Source organism: Haemaphysalis longicornis, unplaced genomic scaffold, assembly GCF_048455015.1.
Source record: "Haemaphysalis longicornis isolate Haplotype H1 unplaced genomic scaffold, Haemaphysalis longicornis Haplotype H1 scaffold_5, whole genome shotgun sequence".
NCBI classification, from domain to species: Eukaryota; Metazoa; Arthropoda; class Arachnida; order Ixodida; family Ixodidae; genus Haemaphysalis; species Haemaphysalis longicornis.
This window is the reverse complement of record NW_027526385.1, coordinates 158,189,121-158,207,169: the sequence shown is the minus strand read 5'-3', so window position 1 is coordinate 158,207,169 and position 18,049 is coordinate 158,189,121.

The window sequence follows — 18,049 nt, the reverse complement described above, 5'->3', positions numbered from 1 at the left end:
TGAAGGACACTCACACTAACACGCAAGATTTGAATGTAGCGAAGCTGTACGCATTCTTAACGACCATCACAAAAGATTCAGTCCATGATTGCACCGATTGGCTTCTTCGCTGCTGCAACGACCTTTAGTTCATCATTTTCGCTATAAATGTCAGCTCCTTACATTTTTTTACGTTATAGTCACTGGACATCACGGTGGAGGGGGGGGTGCCCTTGGGCGTGTCTTTCTCGTTCCGAGCAAGTGTTGTCACGATTACGGAGAATTCTCGAGTCTGGTTCCCGGCAAGAGTTGCCACGAATATGGTGAACCTTAGTTTTTCTTTGGCCAATCTTGGCGAATCTCCCTAAGTGAGTACACTTGGCTTGACGAACGTGCGCCGGGGACGCTCGGCTGTCGCTACTAGGCACGCACACAGGAGCATTTGGCATTTTCTTGGTATTTTTAATTGCCGGGTGGTCGCCGATATTATAACCAATCTCCCTAAGTGGGTATACGTGGCTTGACGAACGTGCGCAGGGGACGCTGGGCGGTAACCGCTAGGCACGCACACGCGAGCTTTAGACATTTTCTCGTTTTTTGACTGCCGGGCGGTCACCGCAAGGCCCGCACTCATGTGCGCACGCTCGCCAATTTCTTGGTAGACGAACAATTACGATTCGCTAAACAGCTTCGCTATTGAAAAGATGTATAGATGAAGGCTCACCTGGTTTCTCGCCACAGGGGTCAAATTTAGCTGCGTTGGTGGCCCAAACAAACATGCAGAAATGGAGCAGTGCTGTGAAGAATGCATACTGACACCCCACTGCGGCGGAGACAGCCATAGCTCAGACTGGGGTTCTCTTCGGGGGCAACAGAGTCACCTTGTGTTCGAGAAAAACAGGCATGCGTCGTTGGCGTGCTTATTTTGCCTTGAGTGTGTTCCGGGATTGATCAATATTTCCGTGTTGACTCAGCAGCTGGGACGGGCTTGGTATGTTTGACAAAACGCGCTGAAGCATACACGCTACAGCCTGAAGCAGCGTTTCTGTTTTGTTTATTCTTCGCGAATCGCTACAGATGCTTTTGAACCTCATGTTTCACTTCCGCATTGGTGGTTGTCCGGAGGCTTATTACTTACAGTATTTGTAAAAAGTTTGTTACATCTGATTTCCTATCACGCGTAGGTTTTTAAAGCCTTATTTCATACCATGCACCATCACAACCTGGCCTTTTACACCAGCCATCCTCACTGTCTTTTAGGGATTTGACTTTTGTTCTTGCTTACTGATTTTAGTGTCCAGAATCTCACCTCTCATATTTAACCACTGTTTTGGCGCTCTTTGCCCCAGTTGGCCTTGCGCCATTAACATCCAACCATCATCATCATCAAAAAGTTTGTGGGCCAAACCAGAAACGCGAACGCTGCCATAAATTCAATGTGCAAGCTTACGTCCCGAGCGAGGCTGAAATTGTTATACATTAAAGCCAGACAAAACACATTTCTGGCTTTCTGCCTTAAAATATTTTTTGTCACATTCAAAGGTAAAGCCACTTCTTTGAATTCTTTGTGGTCGAGAAGACTTAGGATTGGCCCACAAAATTTTTTCCAAGGGTGTACTTGCGCCCTTATACACTGCCCAGGAAGCCGTCAGGCTAACGAGAGATTTCAGAGCGATTCGGCGCGCAGAAGCTAATTGCTATTTATGGTTGTTAAAAAAACAGGTACAAACCTCGTAACCGAAAGTTGATTTACTTGCGCTGTGACGCCTGTTTCCGGAGCGATCGTTTCCGGGTTTTACGTCGATTGTTCGCATATGGGACGAATAGTGGTTGACCGACCAGTCGATGTCCAAACAGACCAGAACCAATGGCATGAGTGTGAAACACAGATCAAAATGCCAACCAAAAAGAACAAACTATCGCCGCAACTTAGCGGCATAGAGCCACGATGGGGTTCCACATAGGCGTAAAAATGGCTACCCGATCCTTTACGTTTTTCCGATCTTTCCAGTGACCCTTTTATTTTTATTAGGACGCAATAACACATCGATCTCGGAATAAAGATAAGAAAACTAAAATCTAGCACTGGCACTAGGTAAACTTTATTTCGGAATGGGTTTAAATAAAAACTCCACAAAAACGGCTTTTGTACATTTATAATGTTTGCTTTACGCCGTTTTCTTAATCACACTGCAGACCAGAAGATGTAAGACTGCCTTTTACCCTGTACTTGCAAGGCGAGGTTCAGTACATTTTACCTATAACCCTTTGTTTTAGAAGTTGAAGACACCAATTCATTGCAACGTTAAAATTCAGCTTAGTTCCAACCAGGTGATTTGACATTACCTGCATGTAACTTCAACATCACACACATATAAACGATGCTATTCTCCAGTAGCGTTCTGGGTGAACGCCACACATATGCACGCTATTGGGTTTACAAAAAAAGCTCTACACAACACATCGAGCCAGCGCCATGTGATGCTAATTGCTTTTCAGTGCGAAGAGGACTCAAGCGCAAACAGTTCAGGGAGAATATTGAATAATGTTTTGGATTTGCAGCGCTTTTTGTGGTGAAAAAGAATCAGTTATTTACAAGTTTAGGAGCGTTAGCACAACACTAGCTACCCTTTCAGACCAGGCTAAATACTTGCAGAGTATTCAAATGTAGAGCACTTCGCATGGGCACCTTGATAATTTATAGTGAAGACGATAAGTGACACCGAAAACCGCGAGCACTCAAACGTAAGATACGCTCAACCGTGGTGTTGTATTCTCAGGTGAAGTTTACAAACGGTGAACGGGGCCCGTCCGAGTCTTATTCAAGCCCTGGAGGACAAATTCCTTGTCTATATGCTAGGCGGAGAACTCTGGGGCCTTACTGGTTTTCAGCGTAAATTTTTGGACTTTGTACTCCAAGCTTTCGCTTATGTTGTGGCGCATGGCATATTTTTTCCCTTATCTCTAATGAACGGCCCCCAAAATAGGTCCGCACCGAAGCAGTTTTCAAACCTCGACCTTGCAATAACTTCCAGTGCTATGAAAACTTCACCCTAATCCTACTCGATTATTCTGTACACCAAATGAATACCGTAACCTAAATATCATGTGTTATCATCTCCAGGCTCATCGAGGGGCATTGTCCCGCAAACCTACAAAACCAAAAAAACCTAAAATCACGAATCAGTGTCATTCTAGCCACTAACCTGCTCCCTAAACGTTTTTACACCCTTTTCGATACTGGGTATATTGGATACTGGATGCCAATCAACCGAGTATGATGTGTGTGCTACAAACATGTCTTAAAAGCAAGCATACAAACTTCGGGAAGATGTATATGGTATTTAGAAAGGATAGATACGGCCGCATTTATTCATCGGGTGGTGTGTCCATTCTTGCCTAGAAATCGAGAGCATGTGACACCATCAATTTAAACCGTGTCCCTGAGGTCGTAGCAATGCGTACAATAATGTTTAATATGGCAAGAAATGTGTGCTTTCCTTGCATTCGTCGTGTTTACAAGTAATCGAGCTCTTATACACGAGGCGTTGTTAGATCAGCTAGCGGAACCTTACATTCTCACAGGCACCCACAATGCACAGTTAACTATGGGCCTTTTAACGCACGTATTCCTGAGGTAGCCTCATTGAAAAATATTTAATATTGTTGGGGGCATGCCTTTTCAATAAGAAACTGCACACGTGCCATAATGTAGGACACAATACGTCTTCACATCTTGACTTGGCCATTTGCTGGGCGGGCATCTTTCAATGTCTGAAGTGATACGTGAGTACAAATCCATATGGCAGTGACCACTTCCAAGCCATAATAACGTGTCTAGTTACGGGCACAGGTAGTTCTCGTTCCACTAAAAGCTCAACGAAGCCAAAGCAAACTGGAAAAGACTCACAGGGACCTATCAACTACAAAACACTTTTTATAAAACACGTACGCGTGGACGAGGCAACCCAAATGTCTACCGCAAACAACCTCGATGCCGCTGAAAAATTCATTCTACGGGCTTCTGGTGCCCTGCGCAACACAAGTAGGTGGAATAAGGACTGTAGGCTGGCGAGAGAAACCACGAACAAAAAATAGGGTATCTTTTATTTAGTCGCTACCGCACGTGGGATAACCTCATGTGCTTTAAACCGGTCGAAACTCTGGCTAAGAGTGTGCGCCGTGAGACAAAAAGGAGAGCTAGCGCGCCTGTTTGACAGCGATAAACTCATGCACACACGAAGTATGGACATGAACACGAAGAATAGAAGGACATCGGACACACAGCCTGCCTCTGGTCAGCATAGCAGGCAACACATTTCAATATTGGGCTAACATATTTTCCCAAAACTTCCAAAACGTGTCTATTTCTGCAGACTACACAAAGGCTCATTGAACATAAAATATCTTCCCAAAAGAACAGTTCACGTGATCACAACTGCTGAACCACATTTTATAACGTAGTTTTTGCTTCGTGAGGTTGCTGCTGCTCTAAGCACGTGTAAACTTGCAGCTGTGGGGTAGAAAACATTACGTATGTGCTCTGCGGGTACTGCTCAGACGCACAGGAAACCTGAGTCGACGGCGGGTAGCCGATAAGATGCAAGATCAGCCCACCAGATGAAGGAATTACGAGGGTACGAGCCGGAGTAGGAGAACTGAAAAATAAACGCGCTGAGAACTGAGCACAAAACGAGTCTGTTGTACGTCTCTCGCGCTCTGCGAACACTACATGGCGTCACCGTACGTTTGAACCTGCTACCAAGGAACCGATGGAGTGGTCGTCAGCTCAGCAAAGAAAAATGGCAAGGTTTTTTAATGCAGTCATAATCATCATCATCACTACCAGCCTATCTACGCCCACTGCAGGGTGAAGGCCTCTCCCATTATTCTCCAATTACCCCGGTCCTGTGCTAACTGCGACCAATTTATCCCCGCAAACTTCTTGATCTCATCTGCCCATCTAACTTTCTGCGCACCCCTGCAACGATTGCCTTCTCTAGGGATACACTCTGTTACTCTTAATGACCAACGGTTATCTTGCCTACGCATTACATGCCCTGCCCACGTCCATTTCTTCTTCCTAATTTCTACTAATATGTCCTTAACACTCGTTTGTTCCCTGACCCACTCCGCTCTTTTCTTGTCCCTGAATTTTACACCTATCATCTTCCGCTCCATTCCCTGCTGAGTCGTTCTCAATTTAAGATTAACGCTCTTAGTGAGCGTCTAAGTTTCTGCCCCGTAGGTGAGTACCGGTAAGATGCAGCAGTAATACACTTTCTTCTTCAGGAACAATGGTAGGCTGCTATTCATTATCTGAGAATGTCTGCCGTATGTACTTCACCCCATTCTTATCCTTCTAATTATCTCTGCCGCATGGTTGGGATCCGGCGTCACAACTTGGCCTAAGTAGATATATTCGCTTACCGCTTCCACTGCCTCGCCACCTATTTCAAACCGCTGTGCTTTCCCGAGGTTATTGATTATTACTTTGGTTTTCTGCATATATTTTCAGGACCACGGTTCTACTCTGTCTAGTGCAGAAAGCAAGCTTTGCAGTTCGTCCCCCGAGTTACTTAGCAAGGCAACATCATCAGCAAATCTGAGGTTACTGAGGTATTCTCCATTAACCCTTACTCTCACCTGCTCCCAATCCAACGTTCTGAATACTTCTTGTAAACATGCTGTGAATAACATTGGGGAGACTGTGTCTCCTTGTCTGACGCCCTTCCTTATAGGTATTTTAATCCTGTTTTTATGGATGATGACGGTAGCTGTGGACCCAATGTAGATATCCTCTTGTATTCTTACATAATGCTCATCTACCCTCTTGTTCCGTAATGCCTGAATGACTGCTGAGGTTTCGACCGAGTCAAATGCTTTCTCACAATCTATAAAGGCTATATATAGGGGTTCAGTATACTCAGCGCACTTGTCTATCACCTGATTGATTCAATGCAGTAGTCAGGAGGAATTGACTTACGCAAATCCAAGTGAGTGACCGCAATAAAAGTGATTTTTTCAACGTTTTCGCACGTTGAGTAGCCTCGCCCCGAAATGCCCGGTGGAACGAGCATGTTTGCTTTATGATAGCGAGGCATACGAACTCTTTCCTTCATGCAAGTTTACAAAGGAACAGAAAGAACAGCCACAACGATTATTTCAGGCGTTCGAGAATGACTTCGTAGTTGAAAAAAAAATGTCGCGAACGAAAGAGCGACATTCTTTAGAAGCGAAGGACGGGAAAGAGAGAAGGTGTTAGAGAGATCGTCACAGATCTAAACCGACTGGACGAGTTGGGAAGTTTTGGAAAATTCGATGACGAGATTGCGGGACCGCATAGTAGGGGGCATCAGGGACTGCAAGCTATCGGAGCGAATGGTGCTGGGTGCGGACATGAATCTCCAAAAGGCCACCACCATGGCGCGCCAATGGGAACTCGCAATATAACGAGCTGCTACACTGCACGGCCAGTAGGAAAGGAAGGTGAACAGAGTCGTTGAGTATCGTAAAAAAACTCTACATCCAGGAAATCGAAGGGGTCTTCAACACGACCCAACAGGCCAACTGAATCCGAAGAAAAGCAGTGTATGTGCTGTTGCTGCTCCCACCACACTAGAGGGAAAGCCCTCAACATAAAGTCATGTGCAACAAGGGCAACCAAATGTAACACTTTGCCCATGTCTGCAAAGGAAGAGTATCAGCCGGCAAAATCGTCGGCAGCAACAACGCATTTCTCGGAGTTGGCTCATCCAGCTGCAATAACAGTTGGATGGCTACAGTAAACACGGACATGCAGCCCGTCACCTTCAAAGTGGACAGTGGAGCTGATGTGACTGTGACTGTGAAAACGTGCAGGAGATATTTCCAGAATCTGCATAACTACCTGTTTTCTGTGTCCTCTTTCGACAGCGACATGTGGTGGAAAGGAAACATGTACGTCAGGGATGGCCGTCACATTCCTCTCCTGTCAAGGAACGCTGAAAACTAGGCATTTTAAGATGTTTTTATTTAGTCCTCATTCAGAAAAGCGCAGAGAGGGAGGGTTTCCCAAGCTTTTCTCCAGTATTGGTAACTTTAAGCTCGCACACAAGTTCAAGCTTAAAGAAAATGCTGTACAGATAGCGTCCACATTCCTCAAAAACGTTTAATGTCATAATATCGAAGGCTAAGGCGAAACTTCAAGATATATCTGAGTTTGACGTTATGAAGCCAATTGAGGAGGCAACACAAAAGTTTTCTGTAATGGCTATTGTTGATGACCCTGAAGGACATGTAGGCGTATGTGTAGAGCTGAGAGAGCTAAGCAACTTTGTAGAGCGAAAGGTTCACCATCTGCCTTTCGGTCAACATGTCCTCGCGGAACTGCTTGGGGATCAATATTTCTTTGACGTCGACGCCAGTTAAGGGGTTTGGCGGCTCGAGTTTGCGGACGTCTCTATTGTGACCACATTCATACCGCCCTTCTGCTAATATGGGTTCAAGAGGCGACCTTTCAGGAACAAGTTCAGCGCCAGAATTCTTGCAAAGGAAGATGCCACAGGTTCTGGATGTCTAGGAAGGCGTCGTGTGTAGCATGGACGATATTCTGGTCTACAGAAGGACGTAAACAGAGCACAGCACCCTTGTCAGAACGGTACTGGAAAGATTACAGAAACATGACATGACATTCAACCATAAAAATTGGAATTTCTATGTAAAAAGGAAAAAGTTCTTGGGACACATCGTTAGAAAGCCAACTGTTCATGCTTACCCTAAAAAAATTAGCAGTGGCTCGGCTATGCCAGGCATAGGTCGGCAAAACAGAAAGAACTCACTCAAACTCAATCACAATTTTTTTCATTCATGCTGTACTCAATCAAACTCAGACTCAAAAAGCTCGTCTGTTCACGAAATCACTCGTACTCACTCATCAAATACTCATTTGTAATCATACTCACTTGTAATCAAACTCATTTGCCCTCACGAGTATTCGTACTCAATCTGTACTCATGAGAACTGAATCTGTACTCATGAGTACTCACTCTTTACTCATGAGTACTCAATCTGTACTCATGATTACTCAATCTTCTGTACTCATGAGTGCTACGCATTATGAATTCATGAGTACTACTCATTCTGCACTCATGAGTACTACTCATTCTGCACTCATGAATACTACTCATTCTGCACTCATGATTACTCAATCTGTACTCATGAGTACTCAATTTGCATTACTCGCAAATAATCAACTTATCTGCAGTGTTAGCTAGGTCATAGCTCGAATGGAAGAATAAATAGAAAAAATAAAATGTTTAATTGATTAGAAAAACACAGGTTACATATATATCAGGACAGAGGAAGAAAACGTCTGACGCGGTGAACTATCGTAGGGAGACTTACTGCGCGAAGGCACGTACATGTGAGAGAGCGAAACAGAACGTCAGCACTCGCGTTGCGTCTGGAGTCTCCTCTTGTTCTCAGGAATAACAGAACTAAGTCTTGAGCCGGATAGGGCTCACGGGAGTTCGGGCCTTGTCGGTGCCACCGTGGCCGTAAACTGCGGTTTTCTGCGTGTCTTCGGGTGGCAGCTTTTGTCGTCCATTTTCGTTTCCGGGCGCGCTGATACTCTCGTAATCATGCTCCGAATCCGAACTGTGCCTGCCCCCAGGCACAATGAAGCGTTTGCGTAGATTGACGTCCGTTCGTTTCCAGATCACTGTCAGCTTATTTACAGATGCTCGGTGCTGGCGTTTGCTTTTTGTTGTTGTGGACACAAGAAACTTTGTTAAGAGGATGTTCGTCTCGTTCAGTTTCGGTGAATTTCAAATCTGCTTGATAATATTGTGTGTGTGCCGTGGGATTCGCTTCGTCAGACCTGAACTTGACAGTTTTTACAGCGTTGCGTTAGCAGCGCCGCTTCCGTCGGAGATTGTGTTCGTGTAGCTCGTCGCGCGCTTGATGCATGTGGGGGCGTAGACGTCCGGTTTGTCCGGTGGCGAGCTGCGCTGTGCTGGGATGGCATAGTTCGGCGCGTTGAGGACGTTGCTTGAATTGACGTGTGCGTTGCGTATGGTGCGGGAGCCGTTTGGCTTTTCGTTTAGTGTGCGGTAGATTGGCCTTTTCGCAGGGTGGCATGGCTGATCGGTCAAAGTCGTTGCTGCTCCGTGCCCGCAGTCGCCGTGGTTGTTTCGGAAGTGAAACCGTTGTGGTGGGGAAGCGGGCGTAGTTCGTGCCGTCCGTTCGCTCCCGCATTCCTTGGCTTCGCAAGCGTGACTTCATCGTTAGGGAATTCGTTGCGTTCTGGCCGTGTCCGTGTCGTCGCTCAAGCCCTCGTTTTTTGCCCGTTGTTACGAGAATGCTATAATCGCTATCTCTCCCATACAAGCAGGCTCCGTTCATCCCGAGTCTGCTTGCTCGCGGTTGGATCCTTTTGTACGAAATAGTGTTTGTCGTGTGTCTCGGTAGGAGCGAGGGTGCCGGGGATCTTGTTTGTTCTGGCTCGGACATGCCGCATGCGCTGGCCGTGTGGTTGCTCGTTGACGGACCTACCTCCACGAATGTTATGTCGTTCGTCTTCTGGACATCGGGCTGGAGCAGCGGGTGTCGGAGAGCTCGTACGTTCCGGTAGGGTTAAACCGCGTGCGCTGGCTTATTTGTTGCTTTTAGCAAGGTTGATTTCTGCGGTTGTGACATTCGCTGGCCAAGTCGGGATAGTAGCACCGGGTGCGCAGGATGTCGCAAATATCGGTTTCCTGCGTGTGTGCTGGCTTGGTGGCATTCCGTGCGCTGTACATTTCGTTCGCCGTGATCAGCTCCACTGGTTCAAGTTGGATGTCGTCCGTCGCCTCTAGTGCATTTCGTGCGTCGTGCGTCTCGTTTTATCTAGGAAACTCCCCTATAATTGGTGTGCGGTCGTTCGCCATGTATGGTGCATTTCGGCCGCCGTGCGTCTTGCTCGTATGTCGGGGCCATATCCACCAATCCGGATGTCATGTCGTTGGTTGCGTGGACAGGCGCCGGGACAGGACGTGCGAAAAATGTACGTACTGGCTCCGCTGCGTTCCGTGCCATCAGCGTTCCGTTTGTGTACGTCTGTACCGGAAGAGCGGGTGCCAGGAACGTGGTGCCTTCTGGCTCGTGCACGCTGAGTACGTTGCGCGTCTCGTTGCTCGTTGCTGGAATGCCCTGCGCGTGGGTGATGTAGCTCGTGGGTGATGTAGCAGAGCAACGTGCGTTCGTGATCTCGCCAGAAATGCACTGACCTTCGATGCGTTTCCGCAATCGTGGCGATTACCTGGGAGAGGTCCGGTGAGCACGCAATCACAATTTTGCATGCCTCGTCTCGTTCGTGTGCGTGCCGTCGTGCATTCTGCCTGTGTCCGGATCTCGTGCAGTCCAGGCACCGTTGGAAACGTGCCGCCGACTCTCGCCAGTTGTCTCTGAAAACTTTCTCGTTCATCACGCAGCCTCCTGCTCTCAAACAGCGCCGCTTGCAGGGTCGTCTACCGTTTGTTGTCGGAGGCAGCCTGAAGTAGCGTTGGAACATTCGTTCGTTTAGAGAGATGGCGACGTTCTCCGTTGTCCTGCAAAAGACGCAAGACGATGTCGTCCTAACGGCCAGAGCAGGGTAGCCCTCGTAATCGTAGTGCGCTCACCAACTGCTGTTTCTTCGCAGAGCATAGGACGTAGCGTTCCGTTGAAGTCAGCAGTGTGTCGACCACCGCTGACATGGAGATTGGTGTAAACACACCTGCATCATCTGCTAAATATCAGCGGCTAATACAGCCTAGAACATATTTAAAATCAATTTTAAAGTGTGCGAAATGCAACCGAGCAGCAAGCGGATGACCTCCCGCAATCGACATTCCCTCGATATTTTGTAAATAAACAAAATCAATACACGTCACGAGTTTGTGTTGGCCGCTTCCTCAGTGCCGGCGTTTCTCGCCGGCTCGCCGCTCCAATCGGAGGTCGGAGCTTCTGCTCCCGAGCAACGAATTTATCAATCGTTGGCGGCAGAGGTGCGGTGATTTCGTCGGCTCATCGGGCATCTGGCCGCGGTCTAAGTTCTGGAGCGATTCCACTCACTCCGTTTTTATTGCTTTTTATTAGACTGGACACGAAAGCACGCTGTGGACACATAAAGCGCACTGAGCGAGCCGCACTGTCGCTGCGCGGGCGGATGAATGGATGTGAACATTTATTAACTGATATATTATAGAGAGGTAGCTTGGAGGCGGCGGCCACGGCGGCGAAGTGGTGCAGGCCGGTGAAGGTAGCTCGAGCGATAGCTTGTTACTGCTGCGCTAAATGGGACCCAAGTCCCAAACATGGCACCACATATGACAAAGGAGTTAATGATTCGATGGCGGGTTGCATTAACAACCACCGTCTGCATTGTCCACGAGAGCGGCAATCGAATATCCCCCGCAGTGCTAAGCCGAACGCATCTGTAGGCAGACCGGCCGGCAGCTCCCTCTCAGCGCTATCTTCCCATCCACTGTCTCGAGCGTCGCGCGTGGTTCGTAGCAGCGGCCGCAACTTGCACTCGCAGCGCCTGCGTCACGTCCAGGGTTGCTTTTTAATTAAGCGGGTCAAGAGGTGAGTGCGTAGGGGCATTCGCAGAAACTGCCGGCGACGCCAATTCGACAGTGCTACGGCAGCTCTGCTCTGTGATATCTGTCCGACCGTCACTTGGTTAACTTTGTTCATACAAAATCTCGCGTTTCGTGGCGGCTGCTGAACCCGAAACTGCGACTGGCCGCATTGAAACGCCTCTAATAAACAACCGCCGCACGCTGTGAGCAAATTAGGTTCCTACACGTGATAAGTAGGTCATTATATAGCTGCTCATCGCAACAAAAAAAACCGAGATGCAAAATTTTTGTGTATGTGCCCTTTTAAGGTAGCACTCGTATCACGTATTTTTGGTCTAACGCCACAACAGCCCTCCACAAGCATCACACCCATCAGCAACGATTACCGCACAAAACATATCTTCTGTAAGAAAATACAACAGCAGCCCAACAACCTCTTGCAAGCATATTTTGAGGTATCCGTGCTGCTGCAAGCCCAGGATGTTGACCTCTAGCACTGCGTCCGGGCAGGGCGACGGCACAGAAATCGCAAACTGAGAAATAATTAGCCGCTGCCAGTTTCTCGAATCGCGAGACAGCTTCTCTTCCTTCATCATAAACACACAACTTGAGGCAGAACGAAGCAAGATAGAGGTATTGCGAAATGGGTCGACAAAGGGCGGCAGTATCTATCTTCACAAAGACAACAGGGGCGGTATTCTCGTAACTGTCCGTTTTGAAAACGTCCCTTTTGAGTCCCTTTCATCGTGACGTACTTCAGGTTAAGCAGTGGGCGTTAACAGTAGGTTTGTCGCGCTTGCATTACGTCACTTCTGGTTGTTTGCTTTTAGCCAATCAGGGCTCGCCAAAAGGGACACTTTTGAAAGGGACGGAAAAGAGACAAAACTCAAGAATACCGCCCCTGATCACGTCGACGTTACCCCTATTTCGCTCGTCCATTCCACTGCGTCGGAAGATGCGGTTCCAGCAGAACGCCAGCTGCGGCCGCTGGTGTTTCCCAGTCGTCTTTCAAGCGCCACCCCATAGGTGTAAAACCCCAATTATTTAATATGTGATTCCGCAATTCAATCTCAGTAACAACTAAGCTTGCAACCCGTCACGCGGGGATTGCAAGGGGCTGAAATGCAATGTGTGTATCAGCTCCGCTATGGTTGTACGTTCATTACTTGATTAGTTTTCTTATCGGGCCGGTGTTGCGGTCACGCTGTGGTTTATTACGAAAGAGAAACTGGTGACTGTAATACCTCGCGCTACGCAGCGCGAAGTTTCAAGTTTCACGGCGCAACCGCCACAAGTTCTGCCTCCCTGATGTGTTTACCTCTTGGCTTAGGCTTGCGTGTTCCTAACGGGGCTCAAAGAAAGGCTTAAGGGCGGCGCGCCGCTTCTTTCTTTCTCTCCAGGGATGCTATCACGGTGCTAGGAAAGGAGCTGAGGGCAACAGCAATGGGATGCCTCTCATTGGTCTATGGCGTGGGTTAACCGAGGTCAGCAAAACAAACAAACAAAAAAGCGGATTTTTCTCCGCCTTGTGCCGTCGGTTGCACACCCTTTCTTTTTACTTTCACGCTCGCGCTTTTGTTGCCGACGCGCCAGCGAGGCGGCTCAGCGAAGAGGGAAAAAAATCGCCCTTCTGTTGCATTTCTGACGCTGCACTCTGGATTTTTTTTTATTCTTACTTTCATGACGTACGGTTTCCGTAAGAGCTCGAAAGCGCGGCAACGTTTTAATCGTTGTGTGCTCCACTGTACATATAAATAATGCACTGTCGACGCCGGTAGCGTCAGACAGCTCACGGATGTTAGCCAAGCTTGTATGGCTACGGTTCCGTGTATAATTCATGTCTGTAAAAAATAACTCACGAGACTCCATATCACTTTCGTATATATGGTTGGGTTCAAATATCCCTAATGTTTTATTTTTGTTGAACAACGCTGATAAATAGGAAGCATGGTACCAGCTTTAGTAGCGAGGGTACATTTTGCCAATAGGAAGCTCTCGATCAAGAATTATTTTAACATACAGCTACTTAACGGCGACCCCAGCAGCTCCCATGTTTACAGCGGGGCGTGATATTAAGTTGCAATAATAAATTATCTTTATTACGGACACAGAAAGACAGACTGACAGGCCAACATTGTTTATTTAGTTATTTATTTATTTATTTATTATACCTTAAAGGCCCCGTTAAGGGCGTTACATGAGGGGGTAAACAAGTCACTGAAGGATGATTTGAACGATGGCTTCTTTGAAATGAGTGATGCAGGAGTGGTGCACGGCGTCAGAAGGCAGATCATTCCAGTCCCTAGATGTTTGAAGAAAAAATGAAGAATGGTGTGCGGCAGTATGCGCTCGAGCAGGATAAACAGCTTTCGAATGGCTTAGTCGACATGAAAGGCGATGAGCAGGAATTAAAGCCTGGTTTAGGTGTATGGAATGATAAAAGCGATAAAAAAGGCATAGTCGGTGAAGTTTGCGCCGCGACACTAGGTCAGCAAGATTAGCTCGAGATTTGAGTTCGGTTACGCTGGTTAGATAGAAGTAATCTGAGTAAATAAATCTGGCTGCACGGTTCTGGATCGATTCAAGTGTGTTAGTAAGAGTGATTTGATGGGGATCCCAAACGGCACATGCGTATTCCAGTTTTGGGCGGACAAGTGTTAGATAAGTAAGAAGTTTAACGGAAGGCGGAGCGAGTCGCAAGTTTCTTCGAAGATAGCCAAGTACACGGTTAGCGTCATTGATAATATTCATGACATGGGGTGACCAGGTGAGATCTGAAGTTATGGTAATGCCAAGGTATTTACATGAACTAACTGGCGTAATTTCAGAATTAAATATAGAGTATTTAGCGGGTGAGTAAGCCGGGCGATGGTGAATGGACAGGACACATGTTTTCTGAATATTAAGAGACATTAGCCTCTTTTCGCACCATGACTGCACCAGAGAAATATCTGATTGTAAGGTGGCGGAGTCGTTAGTACTGCGGATAGGACGGTAAATTACACAGTCGTCGGCGAAAAGGCGGATGTTAGAAGATATGTTATTAGGCAGGTCATTAATGTAGATTAGGAAAAGCAGAGGGCCAAGAACAGTACCTTGAGGTACGCCTGAAGACACAGTGCACTCAAGTGGCCAAATAAAGGCTATCGTCTGTAAAACCAGCTGGAACGAGACGCTGCCGCCACTGTTCCGCATTCTGCGAACATTGCGCAACCGTACCCCTCGCAACCGCCGCCAGCCCGCAAAGTAAGAGATAAAGAGAAAGACGAAAACCGGCTACCGCGAAAAAAGCCGAAGAGGGACAGGACAGGGGTGCTACGCGTCGTTGCGTCTATTTCCGTTAACAGCATGGTCAAAACCCACACGGGTTTGACCTTAATCACTAATTTTTGTATGCGTGCGTGTGGGGTTAACCAGAGCGCCCGACACAAATTTGCTGCACCTGGCGACGCGCCGACGGTGGGCCCGATTCGCGCCTCCGTCAAACAGCCCGCGGCAGACGTGCCTCAACTTGGCGCCACACGGCGCCGCCGAGTCTACCCTCCTTTTCCCATCGAGACGGCCGCACCAAAGCATGCCTGGCATGACCGGCCCAAAAAAGACACGCAGCGAGTAGACCCTGGAGACGGCGCCGCTAAGTCGCCCTCCCTTTCCTGTCGTGGCTCGGCTGACGCAATCACTTCGCCTTCAAACTGCGGCCAGTGATAGTTCTGATTGGAAAGATTCGAACTGCACGCGGCTGCGGCGGAACCCCGGGGGTATTAAACCAGCCCTGCAGCAGCGGCTGTGCGGCGGAATTTCATCGGAGGCATTGAGTTGAGAAGTGCTATCGCCTTTGTGCGAGCCATGCAACGCTCTTGCTCCCTTTGTATATATTGAATATAAATGCAGGTTAAAGTCACCGTCGGCTCGACAACTTCATCGCTCTGCTCTGCGGCACGTCGATGGCGGACTGAGCAGGGCAACGTCGTAACAGTGGTGACCGAGTCCCAACAGTGTGTGTGTGTGTGTACGGGGGGGGGGGCGGCGTGGAGAGGGAATCGCTCGCAGTCGAGGGCCGCAGGGCACCCAGTTGCTGCCGGTGCTTGGCAGCCGTTACAGCAGTATCGAACTGCTCTGCCGTGCTTCGTGTACTCGAGAACAAAGTTTGCAGACGCGTTTTTCGGAGGCGTGATAGCATGCACTGACGTCACTGTACTGCCGTGTTGGTGGGTTGGTTGCACAGTGGAAATCTGCAGCTCTTACCTCGAGCAGCGCGGATGAAGCTGACAGCGATCGATCAAAAAGTGCGGTGGCGTCGTTATGTGCAATCCACATGTTTTCCGAGACGTTCCAAGACACGAGCTTAAGCGACAATCCCGGCGTCTGGCGTTGGCGTTCATCACATCAAAACGATTCCTTCACGAGGCCTCCCACAGTGGGAGCTTAAACTCGGCAGTAGTTGCTAGCGAGGGGTGGTCGCCCCGCCTGTAAACAGCAGTGAAGGTAGGGGAGTAACAACCACCGAAATTGACCGTCATCGTCAGCGCCCTCATTACACGGTGGCATAAACAAGAAGCGGTGAATGGGGTTACCACTCGAAAGTAAAGCCAGTCGAAAGCAAAACGCTCTTCCAGCGGCAAGATGCCAGAGCTCTTCGACAAAATATGCGAGGATAAACAAAGCGTCGCACGCGTTCAACTGGATATTATGATGTCCGATTCACAACTCACAAACCTGCTTAGGTGTACCCAGATATTTAATTTCCATTGTTGGGGCAAATTCCACCGCCGCGCTTGCACGGTGGGCCTGTATGCTCACTTGTAAATAGCACTACACGAGACCATATTACTAGCGAACCTGAGCAAAATGTTTCAAAACGCGAACCTAATAAAACCATTTGGGTGCACGTACATCAGCCAAATTATGGCTTGAATACGCACAGCGGAATTATGCGGACAATTTTAGTGAGACAAACGTTACAAACCACGCAGTCGGTTTGGCGCGAGTTACGTAAATTAACTGCGACTGTTGAAATGAGCGGTTCGGCTAACGAAACGACTACACAGCGTCCATGCGTCTACGGAAACTTCTGAAGACCGAAAAAGGGGGACTTCAGTACGCCTAGTGCGTGCATTGTTCGCTGCCTCCACCGCCTTTCCCCTAAAACAACTGGAAGGGAGCAAGCGCAATGAAGCCGCCACACGTTCACAGGCCGCGTCAACAAAAATAACTGCGGCAGTCAACGAGTGCCATAGGAGCAGAGAAACTGCGGCCGCGTTTCGCGCCGGGCCCTCACCCCCTCGTTTTTCCCTCTTCAGCGTGACCCCTTTGCGAGCGACCTCCGAGAAACGCTTACAGTGCCAAACACGGACCGGGAAAGGAGGGAGGTGCAGTTTTCATTTTCTAATTTTATCATCCTTTACAGTTAAGCTGCACAGCGGCACCGCTAACTGTTTGCGACTCGTACACGCGCGTCCGGATTCGAGCTCGTGATAAAACTTGCTTGCACTACTGTACTCACGAGTGCATATATTCAAGATTGCAGGCACTCGCAAAACCAGTATTCATGAGTATTGTACTCATAAGTACTGTGTACTCATGAGTACTGTGTACTCACGAGTACTGTATACTCATGAGTACTCATACTCATTAGTACTCAAACCCTTGAGTACTCATACTCATGAATAGTGTACTCATGAGTACTGTACTCACGAGTGGTGGACTGACCCCTGTACTCACTCGTCAACGTACTCACTTTTTTTTTCTAAGTGTGTACTCACTCATCATCGTACTCACTCAATAGTTTGAGTACAAATTAGTACAATTGGGTGTACTCATTACTGAGTACGCCGACGTATGATGCCAGGACATACGTAGCGTGAGGTAAGGTTCAGCTGGTTATTCTTACTTTCCCTGGTTGTCAGGTATTAGCTTGATTACAATAGAAAGCTGGGCCAGTTGGTTCATAGTCATTGAGGTCATAGTGTTTGATCCCACATCAAAGATTAGCTTGATTATCATGCTTACTGCTGCTTCAATGACACACACACGGTATACGCCTTATGTGACACATGTATATTCATCATGCAGCTCTGGTGCAGTGTCGGCCGTGCGGGCATGCATGGCGGGTGCGTGTGCTTCTGCGAGCAGTAAACGCTTCATGATTTCTTGCTTTATACATTTCTTGCAAATAAGGAAAATCCACAAACTTAACTCGCGATCGCTGTAGTCCACTTTGTTGATCAGGGAAACAAGCCGCTGCTTACGCTTCGGGGGCATACGTCATACACCACCGCACTCATGTTGTTTGCGGATAGTACACCACAGTTCATTTGGGTATAAAGTCCCCGTGAGGTCAAACTGCCCTTGATGCACTGAGAATTAACTTCAAACGACGTGAAATTAAAAGGAAAATACTTTTAGAACGCGCTTCCGAAGAGAAGTGTGATTCGCTGCAAGCCAACTGCGCAGCAAGATAGGAACGGTGATCGTACAAGTGACGTCAA